A 16,818-nucleotide genomic window follows, 5' to 3' on the forward strand; every position below is an offset into this window, starting at 1 on the left:
GGACGTGTGAGTCCTGCCTCTTCCTGTTCCCAACATGGGAATGTTGCTTAACCCCTCTGTCTGTCCTCAGTGTCCTCAGGGTGAACTGAGGATAACAGCTGCAAGGAGTCCCAGCCTGAGAGGGCTGTTCAAGGTCTAAGTGAGATAATAAAAGCACTTAGAACACAACCTGATACAGAGCCAAGACTCAAAACTATGCTACCTATCTTCTGAACACATCCCTCAGGTCACCTTGGGGTTAACAAGCATGGAGAAAACACTCTAAGTCTTACCCTTTGCTATTAATCCAATCTGAAGAGATAATGCAGAAAGGGAAACAAACAAGTGAGCACCAAGTGGTATGTACCAGATATTATGTAGAACTTTTATAAACACAATACAACTACCTTTCCATGAGCCCTATGAGTAGCAATCATACAGACAAGGACACAAAATCTGGGAAGGTTCTAAAACTACCCAAGGTAACAGTGGTGATGGCATGTAACAGACTAGACTCTCAAACCCAGCACAGGGTTTGGGTGTGTGTACAGGCCTGATGGGCCCAGAGCCTGTACACACCCCCATGTCATATTCCAACCAAGGATGTTTGGTTCTAAAGATAAGTATTGCTATACTCAATCTACTGTTCTTAAAACGCATGCATGCACGCACGCGCGCGCGCGCACACACACACACAGCCTCTCTCACTCACTCTAATTCCCTCTCCAATGGTTGTTCGTATTCTGCCTGAAGGATAAACTTATGCCTTCCATGTGTTGAAGGGCTTGTCTTCATCAGGTCAAGCCAAAGAAAAGGGCCTAACTCCCAGGACATCAACATACAACCTCTCCCATCCTCTCTAGCAAGATTCGGCATCTCCACATCTTCTGGCCTACTCTGCTCTCATCTCCACATCACCTTAGTTGTCCAAGTCCACATGGGCCTGCATACCACTCTCACGAGCTCCACCTTCTCCACCAGGGCCTGTGGCCAACACTTCCATGGTGGTCACTCCGACACACACCATGGGCACCTCACCCATCCAGCTGGTGAGAAGCTTCAAAAGCATAAGACAAATAACTGAGATGCTTCCTGCATAAGGGGTTCTGCCAGGCAGAAGGAAAAAATTTAAAAAATCAAATGTTCCCTCAAACAATCTCGCTAAGAGTCAAAGTAATAGTGATGCTGAAGATAACGTGCTAGTTCCCATCAAGCCTGGTATTGTCAACCAGTTAGTAGAATAAGTTAATTTCTGTCACAATGGGCTATGTCTCTGCATTAATTTGCCTGCATGCTGGAGTGGAGGATTATCACCTAAAAAAAGGAGGGGCAGGTGACATGGCTAATACAAAAGGTCCTGCCTGCTGTGACAGACACGAAGGGGCAGGCAGGTTGGTGCAGGAGCATCAGTGTATGGCTTGGGAAAAGTATGTGAAATGTGAGAACTAAGGAAAGGGGACGGATTTTGCAGTTGCTTACAGTATAAAAACCCATTAGACAAATGTTTGCCAAGCCTTATCACATTCAAAACTCTAAGTTAGGCAATAAGAAAGTTGAAAAAAAGGCACGAAACCCAAAAGAAAACCGAAAATCAAGATGGCAGTCTAAGACACAAGTTACACAAATGATATAAAAACAAATCTAATACTATTTAGATTTACACTAATGCACTTCTTTGCAAGGATGTAATAGTTATACGGTCTGATTTTGTGTCTGCTTTATTTCTAGAAATCAATAAGTAAAATAAACCTGTTAGCAAGGACCCAATCAAAATGGATAAAGTAATCTATATGCTTTTATCTGCAAGTATTTTTCATTGTATTCAAAAACAAAGATGAAGCCAGAGAGCAAGCTTTCTCCCAACTATCTCATTTTTATGCCTCAAAACTATTCATGGGATCTTTAAAACAAAGCTTGCTATCAAAGGCCTGACACAGAATTTGAAAGTTCTACAATGAGACATCCATTCACAGTGTAGCTCACCCCCATCCACAAGTGTTAGTCTATACAAGTGATGGAGCGTAGCAGGCCTTGCTGTGGAGACCAGTCGCCAGAACTCTGAGAACTTCTCGGATCAGATATTTGAATTCATTACAATGCTTTGTCACTGAGGGTTTCTGTGTTCAGTAATAATGTGCTTTGTTCTCACAAGTGCCCCCTCGCACCTGCCAACTGAAAAGAAAGCCACGGAGACTTTCTCTGGACAGTGTGCAGTCATGCTGCCCTCTGGCGGAGGCTTCTGGCACAGTAGTTCTAAAGAAGGACAGAGCCGAGCAAGCAGAAGAAAACAGCCTGACACAAATGAGTATAAGGAGAAAAACAATGCATCCGAAAGTTAACCTATGAAAACATATAGCGATCTCTCCTAAAAATTCAATGGTATTTAATGGGCATCAAATAATCAAGTTTGCAGGTATGAACTGTGCTCAAACTCAGAAACATATAGTCACATCTACACATTACTTTAAACTTTTACATACTGAAAAACTTATGCAAAGGTGTATCCATATCTAAACATGTACATATATATAACACACATTCACACATTCACTGCACCCCACCAACCTTATACTGAACAAAACAGGGACAATTCAATGTCCACAGGATATAATGTTTGTGTTAGTCTGGTACACAAAGAATACATAAAAACAATTCAGACACTTTGGGAAGAAGGGGAGATAGAGATGGACTTAACTAGGCTACGTGATTCTCCATTTAAAGTACACTTGCCAGATTCAGAGCAAGCAGAGAAACACTTAAAATTTAAGAACAATTACTAATCAACAGGAAGTCATGAAGCCACCAGTAAAAAACCTCCCTGCCTTTTTTGCTACATGTTAAAATCATTCCAAAAATTAAAGTTGTCTCTTAAATTCATAACTCATAAGATTTTCCTTATAAAACAAAAGCAAATGCGAGGAGGGGCGAGGAGAGAATCAAGCCACATCTTAGGAATAGTGCTCATAGTATGTTAAACTACACTAAGTAGCTAACTGTAAAATATTCAGTACACCTAGGTAGCAAGAAACTGTTGTATCTTCTGAGATACCTTAAAAATGCTATTATGACACCTATAATAATTTTCATGACAACATTCTAAAATAAAATCTAACTATTTTCACATCACACTCAGACCTATTTCCTCTGGAAAGCACTGCAGGCTTGGCTGCCAGCAATGCTATTTAATCACAAACTGGCAGTGACCTCTGCTGGAAAGTCTGGGAATCACACCCTAAAAACAAAAGTCTCAACCTTCATTTCTTGGGTATTCTGAAATAAAAATATTACGAAAGAGCTCAACTATTTAGTCTCAAGATAGTTAGTCCCCTAACCTGGTTTTACAAAGCACATTAAAAACTTACACTTTCAGCAGTGTCCTTTGATTTGAAAATCAGTTATAAACTGAGTTCAATCATCTACAAACATCTTTGTCTTTGTTTAGTATTTATGATTTATAGTCTTCCCTCTAGGGAAAATCAAATTAAATTCTTTCACAATTCTTAGAAGAGAAATATAAAATATGAGATAAGGATATATGACATTATTTCAAAGAATATTTCTTCCTAGGCCTGGAGTCCTCATGCCACGCATAATACTTAAAATTTTCTCATTTCAAATTCATTTTCATCTGTGAAGCAAGATATGATTAGGCATGAAAGTGAACAAAGATGATACAAAACCTCTTCTTGAAAAATGTGTGTGGGAAAACACAGTATATGTTACAAATACAGTATATATTACAACCACCGATCCTTCAAATACACATAGGAAAATACAAGAGAAAAAGAGAACATGTGCTTTTACAAAAACAGGACTGAAGAAGCCCCTGCAGCATCTCTCTCATCAGTGTGAGGGAGAGGAGGTAGGGTAAGAAGCAGATCTCAGCTCTACCATGGAGTGCGTGAGGGGCCTGGGGTCTCAGCTTCCAAGCAGCCATCCTCATAAGGTTCTTATGAGAATCCACCTAGCACATATGCTTAACGAACACTAGATGTTATATGAACACACACACAGAAGACAGACATTCCCTCCACCTCCCTCCAAAAAACTGTCCAAGGTTCTATATTAAAGGGCAGAAGTAAACCCCAACTCCTTGGGTTAGCATCCTCCTGCCTCTTGCGCAATTTAGGAAAGAACAGGAGGGGCACACAATTAGCAGTAATGGTCCCACAGAAGCCAAGAGGCACCTTGCACCATCCCTGGCCTGGCCCTTTGGAAGATTTTAATGTTCTGTGAAGCTAGAACTTAACATCACCTTTAAAAAGGCATTTTTACCTATCTAAATTTTAAATGCACACTCCCCCTTTGACCTTAGCAATTGCACTGCCAGCCATATATTCTGTGGTATGTGTTCAAACAGGTCCACTGCAGTGTTGTTTTTAATGGAAAAGAAAGAGGGAAGGGGGGAAGATAAGATAGAAACTGTGATATATTAATAAATATATGGAATACTTTTCAATTATTAAAAAGAATAGAATGTGTCCAACATGCACTCATCAAGAAAAAGATTCAAATGACACATTTTTTTTTAAAATGGAAATTGCATTAGACAATACTTTGTAGGCTTATCTGTACATTTAAAATTTCTGGAGGAAAAAAAAAATAAAAAAAAATAAAAAAAAATAAATAAAATAAAATTTCTGGAGGTATCTGCCCAGATACCAAAAAAAAGAAAAAAAAAATGATATTCATGATTAATTCTGGGGAGTGAAATGTGGATAGAGATAGCAGGGTACATCTAATTTCTTCCTTTCATTATTCTGTGAGGTATGACTTCCTTACCATGAGCATCCTGTATTTTATAATTAAATGAACACTGATATTGAATTTTTACTTATGTTAAACACACATCTGAGGCCAATGAGGAAACCACAGAGGTCAGAGCTGCAAAGCAATTCAATCAACTAGGTCTTCCCGCAGGTACCTGTCGGCACTTGGAGAATGAGAATAAATCCTGGAAAGCCTGTCTCAGGTTGGTTTGGGATTATCTTTCTTCTTCAGCAAGATGACATGGTCCTTCCCATGCTAACTTCTGCAAAGATGGTATCTAAGAAAATCTGAGTTCTGAGTTCTGTGTTCTAGTCCAATCATTCACTTAACAATGGCCTTTACTAGTAGATCACATACCACATAAAGTCTCACACCTGCCCTTAGAGTGATACATCCTGAAGACACAGAACATACACTGGAAAGAAAGAAGAAAGCACCAAGGGCCATTCAGGACAGGTCCCTGCCCTTCCCTCCCTCCCCACTACTCTCCGCGGCACACACCGCCACCCCCCATGCTCTGGGTCTGGCAAGCCCATGGGTGCATGGCCATGAGTAGTCATGGGCAAACCTGGACACGGTTCTTCACCTGAGTCTGCCCATCATCTGTGAAATGCAGCAACTAACTCACTAGCTGGTACTAGGTGCCTAGTGAGAACAGCTCACTGACTACAATATTCAGCAATGTAACATTAACTGTGTGTACATGGTGTGTCAAGAAGGGAGAGAAGCTGGGAGATGTAGTCTGGAGAGCTTCAAGGGAAAGAGAAGACGCACTGAGGTCCCACCTACCAGCAGCAAGCAAGTGGACACTTCCAAGAGCAACCGTTTCAAGCTGTCAAGCGTATACCTTTTCCTCAGGACTACAGAAAAGATTAAGTGATAACCCACACAAATACAAACTGTCAGCCAGGGCGGGCAGCACCAGGCCCCTGTGCCAAGGCCCCATGGCTCCCAGGCCCTCCCTCCTCCTCTGCACCTTACATGCTGTGTTAACTTTTGCTGTTTACGGATCCACTACCCCTCTCCACTGATCGTTCCAACTACCGCATTCACATACGCATTTATCACCATTCTTCCTAAAAATGTTCTTTTGCTTTCCGATCCTTTCCAAAAGAAACTCACCCAGGATCCTCCTTCCTCTTCAGCCGCAGCCCTTTCCAAATGCTTAACCTTCACAACCAACCCCACTCTGGTGATAACGGGTTCCTCCCTTCCCACTCACCCTGAACCCTCCCCTGCCCTAGCCGGTCCCCCAGCCTGTCATCCAGCAGTCCCCAGGCCTCCATCACCACCCCACAGAGACAGCCCTCCTCTGACCCAACCAGGCTCCCTGTCTCCGCTCCACAGCAAGGGCCCATCTCCAATCCCCATCTCCTCTCCCCCTCCCTTCCTCCACACTAGCCTTAACACTGGAGGCCCCAAGGCTAAGCCTGAGACCCTCTTACCTTCACTCTTTCCACTCTCCACAGAAAATGCACCTGCTCCTCACTCACACCTGCATCCATTTCTCCAGCCCAGATGGCTTCCCTATCCTGCTATGAGCCCCAAATCTGATGACCCCCGCAATAACATAAATTCAATGCCACACTCCAGACCCACTGGAGGTATCTGAAACTTCCCTCATGATCACCCCCTTCTTGCCCAAACTTGATCCCCTTCTCTGTTGCACTTGCCAGAACCCTTAAGGCCAACAATCCTGACACCCTCCTCTCCCAGACCCATACAGCCCGCTATTCAATACAGCCCATTGCCCTATCTCCTAAACACCATCTCGCTCAAATCTGCATGCCCTCCCCTCTCCATTCCAGTTAGAGCCACCTTTTCTCTCCTACATTCTGCAGGAACTGTGAACTGGCTTCATGATCCACCATTGAGCCAAACTGCCTTTTTAGAACACTCATCTGCTCACTCCCTCGTAAACCCCCTCAAGGACTTCCCTACTCTCATAATTGATCCAGAAACCTTCATATACCTACAAGGGCCTTTGCTGAAATGTTGCTCCATCAGAGGGAAAAAAAAATTGTACTTAGTCTATGAAAAACAGCACTCTCCACCCTGGGTCACTAGGTCCCTACCCATTCCCTCACTCTGTCAGCACTAACGCCCTCCTGATACACTTTATTCCTGTAACCATCCATAGCCCACCTCCATAAATAAAGACCACAAGCACAGAACCTTGCCTTTTTTGCCAAACCCAAATGCCTACTGAGTGGATGGATGGACCCACCACCCTCACCTTCCAATGAGCCCCCCTCCACTGTCCCCAACTCTGCTGGCCTTTCCACCCTCAGTAGGACAGACCCCCTTCCTTTCCCATGGTTACCTCTTCTTCCCAGGTCTCCCATCCTTAATTCCTTCACATTGTGACTCCTCTCCATTTTAAAAGTAGTCTTTTCATGGATAGCTTCCCTGATCATCTCCCCCAGGAAGAAGCCAAGCATGCCTTTACTTGCCCTAATAGCGTGACTTCAGCTCCACAAGAATCAGCTGTGCAATGGCCACAGTTGTGAACTCTACTACGGCATATGTCCTTTGCACTGGTGTTTATCTAGTTATACCCCCACCCACCCAAATTCATGTAAAGAAGCAGCTCAAAACAATTAGTCAAAAATAAATAAATAAATAAATAAATAAATAGGATTCAAATTGGGGGAAAAATAAAATTGTCTCTTTCTGAAGATAACATAATTTTATCTACAGAAAATCCTGAAGACTCCACCAAAAAAAGCAGACTAAACAAATCCAGTAAAGTTGCAGATCGTAAAATCAACATACAAAAATTAGCTGTATTTCTATACACTAGCAGCCAACTAAAGAAAAAAAAGATAACAATCTCATTTACATAGCATCAGAAACAATAAAATACTTAGGAATAAATTTAACCAAGGAGGTGAAAGACCAGCACACTTAAAACTATTAAGATACTGATGAAAGAAACTGAAGACAGCAAAGTTGGAGGATATCCCATGTTCATGGATCAGAAGAATTAATACTGCTAAATATCCATACTACCAAAATCCATCCATAGATTTAGCACAATCCCTACTACAATTCCCATGGCACTGTTTACAGAAACAGAAAAAAACAATCCTAAAATTCATGTTGACCACAAAAAATCCAGAATAGCCAAAGCAATCTTGAGAAAGAACAAAGCTGGAGACATCACACATCCTGATTTCAAACTATACTACAAGACCAAAGTAATCCAATCAGTATGGTACAAGCATAAAAACAGACACATAGAACAATGAAACAGAATTGAAAGTGCAGAATAAATCCTCACCTACATAATCAACTAATATTTGAAGGTGATCCAAGACTACTCAATGGGAAAAGATAGTTTCTTCAATAAATGGTGCTCGGAAACCTGGATATTCACATGCAAAAGAATGAAACTGGATCTCTAACTTAGAGCACTCACAAAAATTAACTTGCAGTGGATTTAAGACTTAAATGCAAGGCCTGAAATTATAAAACTCCTGGAAGAAAACATAGAGGAAGAGCTCTTTGACACTGATTTTGGCAATGATCTTTTTGGATATAATACTAAAGGCACAAGCAACAAAATAAAATATAAACAAGTGGGACTACGTCAAACTAAGAGTCTTCTGCACAGCAAAAGAAACAATTGATACCAGCATCACCTTAATTCCAAAACCAGACAAAGACCCCACCAAAAAGGAGAATTACAGACCAATATCCCTGATGAACATGGATGCAAAAATTCTCAACAAGATACTGGCCAATAGGATCCAACAGTACATTAAGAAAATTATTCACCATGACCAAGTAGGATTTATCCCCGGGACACAAGGCTGGTTCAACACTCATAAAACAATCAGTGTGATTCATCATATCAAGCAAGAGAAAAACCAAAAACCATATTATCCTCTCATTAGATGCAGAGAAAGCATTTGACAAAATACAGCATCCATTCCTGATCAAAACTCTTCAGAGTGTAGGGATAGAGGAAACATTCCTCAACATCTTAAAAGCCATCTACGAAAAGCCCACAGCAAATATCATTCTCAATGGGGAAGCACTGGGAGCCTTTCCCCTAAGATCAGGAACAAGACAGGGATGTCCACTCTCACCACTGCTATTCAACATAGTACTGGAAGTCCTAGCCTCAGCAATCAGAAAACAAAAAGACATTAAAGGCATTTAAATTGGCAAAGAAGAAGTCAAACTCTCCCTCTTCGCCGATGACATGATACTCTACATAGAAAACCCAAAAGCCTCCACCCCAAGATTGCTAAAACACATACAGCAATTCGGTAGCGTGGCAGGATACAAAATCAATGCCCAGAAGTCAGTGGCATTTCTATACACTAACAATGAGACTGAAGAAAGAGAAATTAAGGAGTCAATCCCATTTACAATTGCACCCAAAAGCATAAGATACCTAGGAATAAACCTAACCAAAGAGGTAAAGGATCTATACCCTAAAAACTATAGAACACTTCTGAAAGAAATTGAGGAAGACACAAAGAGATAGAAAACTATTCCATGCTCATGGATTGGCAGAATTAATATTGTGAAAATGTCAATGTTACCCAGGGCAATTTACACGTTTAATGCAATCCCTATCAAAATACCATGGACTTTCTTCAGAGAGTTAGAACAAATTATTTTAAGATTTGTGTGGAATCAGAAAAGACCCCGAATAGCCAGGGGAATTTTAAAAAAGAAAACCATATCTGGGGGCATCACAATGCCAGATTTCAGGTTGTACTACAAAGCTGTGGTCATCAAGACAGTGTGGTATTGGCACAAAAACAGACACATAGATCAGGGGAACAGAATAGAGAACCCAGAAGTGGACACTCAACTTTATGGTCAACTATTATTCGATAAAGGACGAAAGACTATCCATTGGAAGAAAGACAGTATCTTCAATAAATGGTGCTGGGAAAATTGGACATCCACATGCAGAAGAATGAAACTAGACCACTCTCTTGCACCAGACACAAAGATAAACTCAGAATGGATGAAAGATCTAAATGTGAGACAAGAGTCCATCAAAATCCTAGAGGAGAACACAGGCAACACCCTTTTTGAACTTGGCCACAGTAACTTCTTGCAAGATACATCCACGAAGGCAAAAGAAACAAAAGCAAAAATGAACTATTGGGACTTCATCAAGATAAGAAGCTTTTGCACAGCAAAGGATACAGTCAACAAAACTCAAAGACAACCTACAGAATGGGAGAAGATATTTGCAAATGACGCATCAGATAAAGGGCTAGTTTTCAAGATCTATAAAGAACTTATTAAACTCAACACCAAAGAAACAAACAATCCAATCATGAAATGGGCAAAAGACATGAACAGATTTCACAGAGGAAGACATAGACATGGCCAACACGCACATGAGAAAATGCTCCACATCACTTGCCATCAGGGAAATACAAATCAAAACCACAAGGAGATCGCACCTCACACCAGTCAGAATGGGGAACATTAACAAGGCAGGAAACCACAAATGTTGGAGAGGATGCGGAGAAAAGGGAACCCTCTTGCACTGTTGGTGGGAATGTGAACTGGCGCAGCCACTCTGGAAAACTGTGTGGAGGTTCCTCAAACAGTTAAAAATAGACCTGCCCTACGACCCAGCAATTGCACTGTTGGGGATTTACCCCAAAGATACAGATGTAATGAAATGCCAGGACACCTGCACCCCGATGTTTCTAGCAGCAATGTCCACAATAGCCAAACTGTGGAAGGAGCCTCGGTGTCCAACGAAAGATGGATGGATAAAGAAGATGTGGTTTATGTATACAATGGAATATTACTCAGCCATTAGAAATGACAAATACCCACCATTTGCTTCAACGTGGATGGAACTGGAGGGTATTATGCTGAGTGAAGTAAGTCAATCGGAGAAGGACAAACATTATATGTTCTCATTCATTTGGGGAATATAAATAATAGTGAAAGGGAATAGAAGGGAAGAGAGAAGAAATGTGTGGGAAATATCAGAAAGGGAGACAGAACATGAAGACTCCTAACTCTGGGAAATGAACTAGGGGTGGTGGAAGGGGAGGAGGGCGGGGGGTGGGGGTGAATGGGTGATGAGCACTGGGGGGGGCACTTGACAGGATGAGCACTGGGTGTTATTCTGTATGTTGGTAAATTGAACACACCAATAAAAAATAAATTTATTTAAAAAAAGAAACAATTGATAGAATGAAAACATAATGTACAGAACGGAAGATTTGCAAACCATTCATTTGATAAGAGGTTAATATCAAACATATACAAGAAATTCATACAACACAAAACAATGCCTCAACATTTTTCCAAAGATGAGATGCAGTCAACAGGCATATGAAAAGGTGTTCAACATCAGTAATCATCAAGAAAATGCAAATTAGACCACAATAAGATATCACTCACACCTGTGAAAACAGCTCTATCATCAAAGGGAAGAAAGATAATGAATGCTGGCAAGAATGTGAAGAAAAGGGAACACTTGTGCTCTACTGATGGGAATGTAAATTGGTACAGTCATAATGAAAAACAGTATGGAGGTTCCTCAAGGAATTAAAAATGGAACTACCATATAATCCAATAATCCCATTATTGGATATATATCCAAAGGAAATGAAATTACTATCTCAAAGAGATACCTGCTCTCCCATGTTTATTGCAACATTATTCATAATTGCCAAGATGTGGAAACAATCTGAGAGTTCATTAATGAATGAATAAAGAAAACAGGGTATACATGTGCAATGGGATATTTCAACCATGTGAAAGGAAATCTGGCCATTTTAAAAAACATGGATAAACCCTGAGTCATTATACTAAATGAAGCAAGTCAGTGAAAGACATATACTGTATGATCTCACCTATATATGGGAATCTTAGAAAGCAATATTCATTGAAAAAGCTGATTGGTGGTTGTCAGAGGCTACGGGGTGAAGGAAATGGGTGAAGATGGCCAAAGAGTACAAAGTTCCAGCTGTAAGATAAATAAGCTCTGGGGATCTAATACACAGCATGATGACTATAGTTAACAACACCATACTATATACACTTGAAAGTTGCTGAGTGGATAGATCTTAAATGTTCTCATTACACACACACACACACACACACACACAGTCCCTCTGTAAGGTGATGGATATGTTGACTAACCTTAGTATGGTCATTATACAATATCAAAGTGTATCAAATCATCAGGCTGTACAACTAAAACTTACACGGTATTATATGCCAATATTATCTCAATAAAACTGAAAAAAAGAGTTCAAGGGACACCTGTACAGTGAGTGAATAAGATAGTCTATGCGCCTAACGGTCATACAAAGTCTAAATCTATGAAGGTGCCCAGCACTAACTAAAATACAAAGTAAATAAAATGGGCCAAAAGGCCTTCTCTAATTCTGTTTGTGCTTTGACATTTATAAATATAGTCCCTCAATTCAAGGCTCCATATTTTAAAAGAACATCATTTCTCATGTAAATCTAAAACAGAATTATAAAACATAGAAAAGTATAAGACTCCATGAGGACAAGATATATATGTGATGTGTATGTGTATGCGTATTTATCAGATTTTTATTCTATTTGCTGCTTGCCTAAATTTTTAGGCTGCAAAATACCACAAAGCTGTCCATGGTGACTGGATACCGAACTCAGACAAAATTCAAAACCATTTCTCCATGCCTTTGGGGGCTTTCCGAGTCAGAGCTGCCAGCTACATGGCCTCGTGCCAGAGATGTCAGCCACACAGAGACACCAGCCCCGTAGCCAGAAACTGAAATATCATGCAGAGGGACCCAAGGGACACAAAGTTTTTACCCCGCTCAGTGGGAGCTTTCCACGCTTAATTTTAAGAGTACTTCCTCTAAGTGGCCGCTGAGTCCCGAGGGCCTGGTTCCACACTCCAACAGTTTTCTGATGCTATGACACAGTGTAGGTTTCCTCTCCAGTGCCACAGCGCAGCCGCCACTTGCCGACACGGCCTTGGGCTGACACGGCCTCCGGCTGACACGGCCACCACTGACCCGACCACCTGTTGACCTAACCTCGGGCTGACCCGGCCACGGGCTGACACAGCCACAGGCTGACCAGGCTTCGGGCTGACCGGGCTTTGGGCTGACACAGCCACCGGCGGACACAGCCACCAGCTGACAAGGCCACGGGCTGACACGGCCACCAGCTGACATGGCCATGGGCGGCCAGAGGAGGCAGTCATCTGCAAGGGTCTGGCCATGCTGAGTGCTTCACATCACTGGTACCCACACAATCCTAGAATTATTTCCAGGATAAAAGATGTACCCCCAGACAGTCTGACCCCAGTTTCTGAGAATGTAGTTCAGGAGTACGGGCCTCCGCGTGTGGCCACGTCCCCTTCTGGTGGGGCCCAGCCAGCCTAACGGCACTCTCAGGGACAAAGACCTAGGAAGTCAGTTTTGCACAGTTTATGAATTTTAAGAAATGTGTTTGCTGAGTAAGTGAGGGCAAAAATACTCATTTAAAATGTGTTTCCTCGTGGTACTGGGATATGCCCGTAATTTTCTAAGAGGGGCATCTGTTAGGATCAGACCAGTGCGGGAATATGGTTTAAAGGAAATGTCATCAAGTGAAGAACGAAAAACAACAGGATTCTAGACTCAAGGCTGTCACTAAAAGCACCTAAGAATTCTTGGCAGACAGTATTTTCACTAAGACATGAAGAAAGCAAGTTTAAAAAGTAGAACTAGTGTCCCTGGCAATGGGCCTGCCATGGGCTCTTGGGCCCCATCCTGGAGCTCAGAGGAGCCTCTGGCCAGCCTCCAGGTGACCAGAACACCTTCCGGTCACAGGGAGCACAGGCGCCTGCTCACCGGAACCCGGCACCCCTCGGCTCTCCCTGCCAAGCAGCTTCCTCAGCCACAGCAACACACCCAGGGTAGGGGTGGCAGGACCAGGACAACCAGTGGGAGTCCTCGTGTTCCGAGAGGGCCTCACACCAAGGGCCAATGGGCCGACATTACCTCTGGAGCTCAGGCTACGAACAAGGCCCTGGGGCCTCTGCCAAAGGCTGTGAAGGTGATCCACACCACCTCCTCCTCCATTTATAGCCACAGGTGGGGACAGCTGGCAGATGTGAACTTCCCACCCTGTAAATACAGGACCAGTGAATGAAGAAAACTTTCTTAAGAAACGTAGAAGTGCAAATGAGGGAGGTTACCAGCTAACAGATTTTTACAGCAAACTATAAACATGTATTATTTACATTTGACATTTTCTGATTCTTCCCTGCTATATTGTTATAAAATATTTGTCACCGAGAATAAAACTGTAGGCTAAAATCTGAAATGGAAAAGAAAATCTCTTTAATTGATTAGCTTCTTGGAGAATCACTAGGATTATCAAACCATGATAAAAGTACACAATATAGTCACTTAGTCATAATACCCAAAAGCACAGTAAAAGTGCAAAAATACAATTTTTCATGAAAGAAGCAAAGAACATGATTATTATATCTAAATGTTTACAGTCAAAAATAAATTACGCTTCTCCTAAATAACTATCATCAAAAGCTTTTCAATTTTGTTTTTAGATTAGTATAGTAAGTGCCTATAATTAGCCAAACTTTTCCTTTTTTTGGTAATCATAATTAAGTCCAGATCCATGAACAACAGATTCTCCCCCTTCATGAACAGTTTAAAAAATAATGTACTTTATTATTGAAATTTTGCCCCATAGTTTTCTCCACTGTCCAAATAATTTCCCAGCTGCATTTCAAATTAAAGTTTTCATCTCTCCTAGGATACTCTGCATTACAACATATTTTAATATGTTTAAATGATAGCAATGTTATAAAGTGTTATTTCCCATTGAAAATGGTCATTAATACCACTTCATGCCTCAGAGAGCACAATAGAAATGTGGCAATAAAACAAATTATGATCATCATCCACTAATAACCTGAGAAGGAAGTCCTGCTAGGGCTTTATGTCTTCTGTGGAATATTCACATAAGCATATTCTGGTCACTACTTAGATGGGAACGTTTCCCACATCCCACCTCTAATTCAATAATTGCATGTTCTTTTACAGAATGACAGGCCCCGTCTCTAAGTTTCTACACATCTGTCATGGTCCTCTCCAATATCACCTCCCACTTAGGTATTTGCTTTTTGGAAATGTGAAAGTATTTGCTTTTATTTAAGTAAAGACCTGCATTTAATTACTCTTTTACCTCATTTGCTCTTACACACTTTAAGAGAAAGGAGAGGAGGCTAAGTTGCTTTAAATAAAGATCGCTTTTTACATGCGAAACTTTGGGTTGTCTGCATCAACCTGAATCCCATTTTGAGCAATCCGCTGCTCATCCCTTCCTGTAAATACCCTCCTACAGTCCACCCAGAACTGTGAGCAACAAGCCTAGGCCTAACCTGATCGGGGCACAGGCGTGATCTTTGCTCACTGCAGCACCTCAGCATCTAGACAAGCACTTTGTGAGTACCAGTTACTAATGGAGGAGTGGATGGATTAGGTAAAGAAGGCCGCTTCAAAGTATCTGTTAGGCAAAGCTTTTACAAAGACGGCACTCCTCCTCATCCTCATCCACAAATTCTATGTACTCTGAAACCTAAAGAGCACCAGGGCAGTAAACATGAAAACTTTACAGACTTCTCTTCAAGCTAAAAGAACAGATCTAGGCTGACAAAAAACCCAAAAGATCTGCAGTCCTCTTTTCTGGTCAACATGCCAGACTGACTGGGTAGCCTTAATTTCCTTGTTATTTTTCAGCTAAAATGCAGGCAAGCCTAACACAGTTTAACTTTTCACCTTCTAATCCAGATTAGTGGCTTTGCTAGCACCTCTGAGAGAAATTCTATGATGTGTCCACTTTTGAAAATATTAAATCAAGAAATGACACTGGACACCTGGCTTTATATATTTTGAAACTGGCAGCTGGGGGTGAGGCATGTATGCACTGTTTCAGGAGCTCAAAATGAAGCATCAAGGAACAAGGTTAGAGCACAGTGCAATGAGACTTTGAATGTTTCCATTATTCCTCTCTGCATGTACAGATGTGCCAGCTCTAGACAGAACCTCCACATGCAAATCACATCTAAAATACTCACAAATACATTTTTTCATGAACAGAAACACTTTCTTCATACTAATATTGCCATGTGGCATGCACATGGATCTGAGGGCTGCATTGGATTTTTATAAAGAGACTAAGACTGCATGTAACACTATATCCTCTTAAAACACACATGTGAATGCAAGATTAAAAACCTATAAAGCCAAGTTGAACTGCAGAATGACTGCAATAAATGCAACAACGTTAAGACAGCTTCAAAGAAATTCATAAGAGGAACTCCAAAAACTTTCATGAATGTTTTATAGTTTATTTTTAATATTGATGTATTTCATCTTAAAACAAATGCCAAGAGCTGTTATGAATGCTCCTCTTTTCATGTTGGTGTTACTGTGAGGAGCCTTTGATAAGACCAAGAACACCATGTGATTCTGCAAGATCTAAAGAATACTAGGCAAACCGAGAAATATATGTCCGTACAAGTGATCCTCTTCAAGAGGCCCAGCTATCTCAGATGGCTGTTTACCACGTCTAGATGGGCTGAGATTCCAGCCGCTCTTGGGGAAGTGGGCAAAATAAACTTACTATACTCACTGACAAATGAATCCCAGAATAGGAAACCAGGATCACCAGTTTTAAATATGGCTATGGAGCTATGCTAAGCATTAAATGGACTAAGTTCATCAGCTTCCTGAACTTCAGGATTTACAGCCCCCAAGCAGTCCCATCTGACAGAAACTGTACAAGTAGCATTCAAAGGGATTACATGAGCATTTGTGTTTGCACATTTGTTGTAAAGCCCAGAAGACCAATGTGTCTTGTGGGTGATGAACACAAGTTCAGTGGGAGCAGAGTGCCTGGGGAAAGAAGGAACCCTAGAGATGAAGTGGAATTTTTTTTTTAAGTTACTTAAATATCAGAGAAAGCCTAGCAAACAGTGAGAGTGTTTAGGGTGTGCTGTCAGAAATTCTCTTCAACGTAAATTCACTCATTAATGTAGGTGTCACAAGCACTCAG

At 41.4% G+C, this 16,818-nt stretch overlaps 1 protein-coding gene across 31 annotated transcripts in view; it reads right to left on the bottom strand.

Annotated features, from left to right (window-relative positions):
• PARD3 (par-3 family cell polarity regulator) overlaps positions 1–16,818 on the bottom strand; it is a 649,441-nt gene that overhangs the window by 487,061 nt on the left and 145,562 nt on the right. Inside the window, exon 1 of one of the 31 annotated variants that reach the window (XM_072825193.1) lies at positions 4,904–5,048. The exons of the other annotated variants lie outside the window; for them this stretch is intronic. The gene's annotated coding sequence lies outside the window, so the exon portion shown is untranslated. Of the gene's footprint in view, positions 1–4,903; positions 5,049–16,818 lie in introns of those variants that run through there. 31 annotated transcript variants of the gene reach the window in all.

The sequence above is a fragment of the Canis lupus genome, chromosome 5, assembly GCF_048164855.1.
Source record: "Canis lupus baileyi chromosome 5, mCanLup2.hap1, whole genome shotgun sequence".
NCBI lineage: Eukaryota > Metazoa > Chordata > Mammalia > Carnivora > Canidae > Canis > Canis lupus.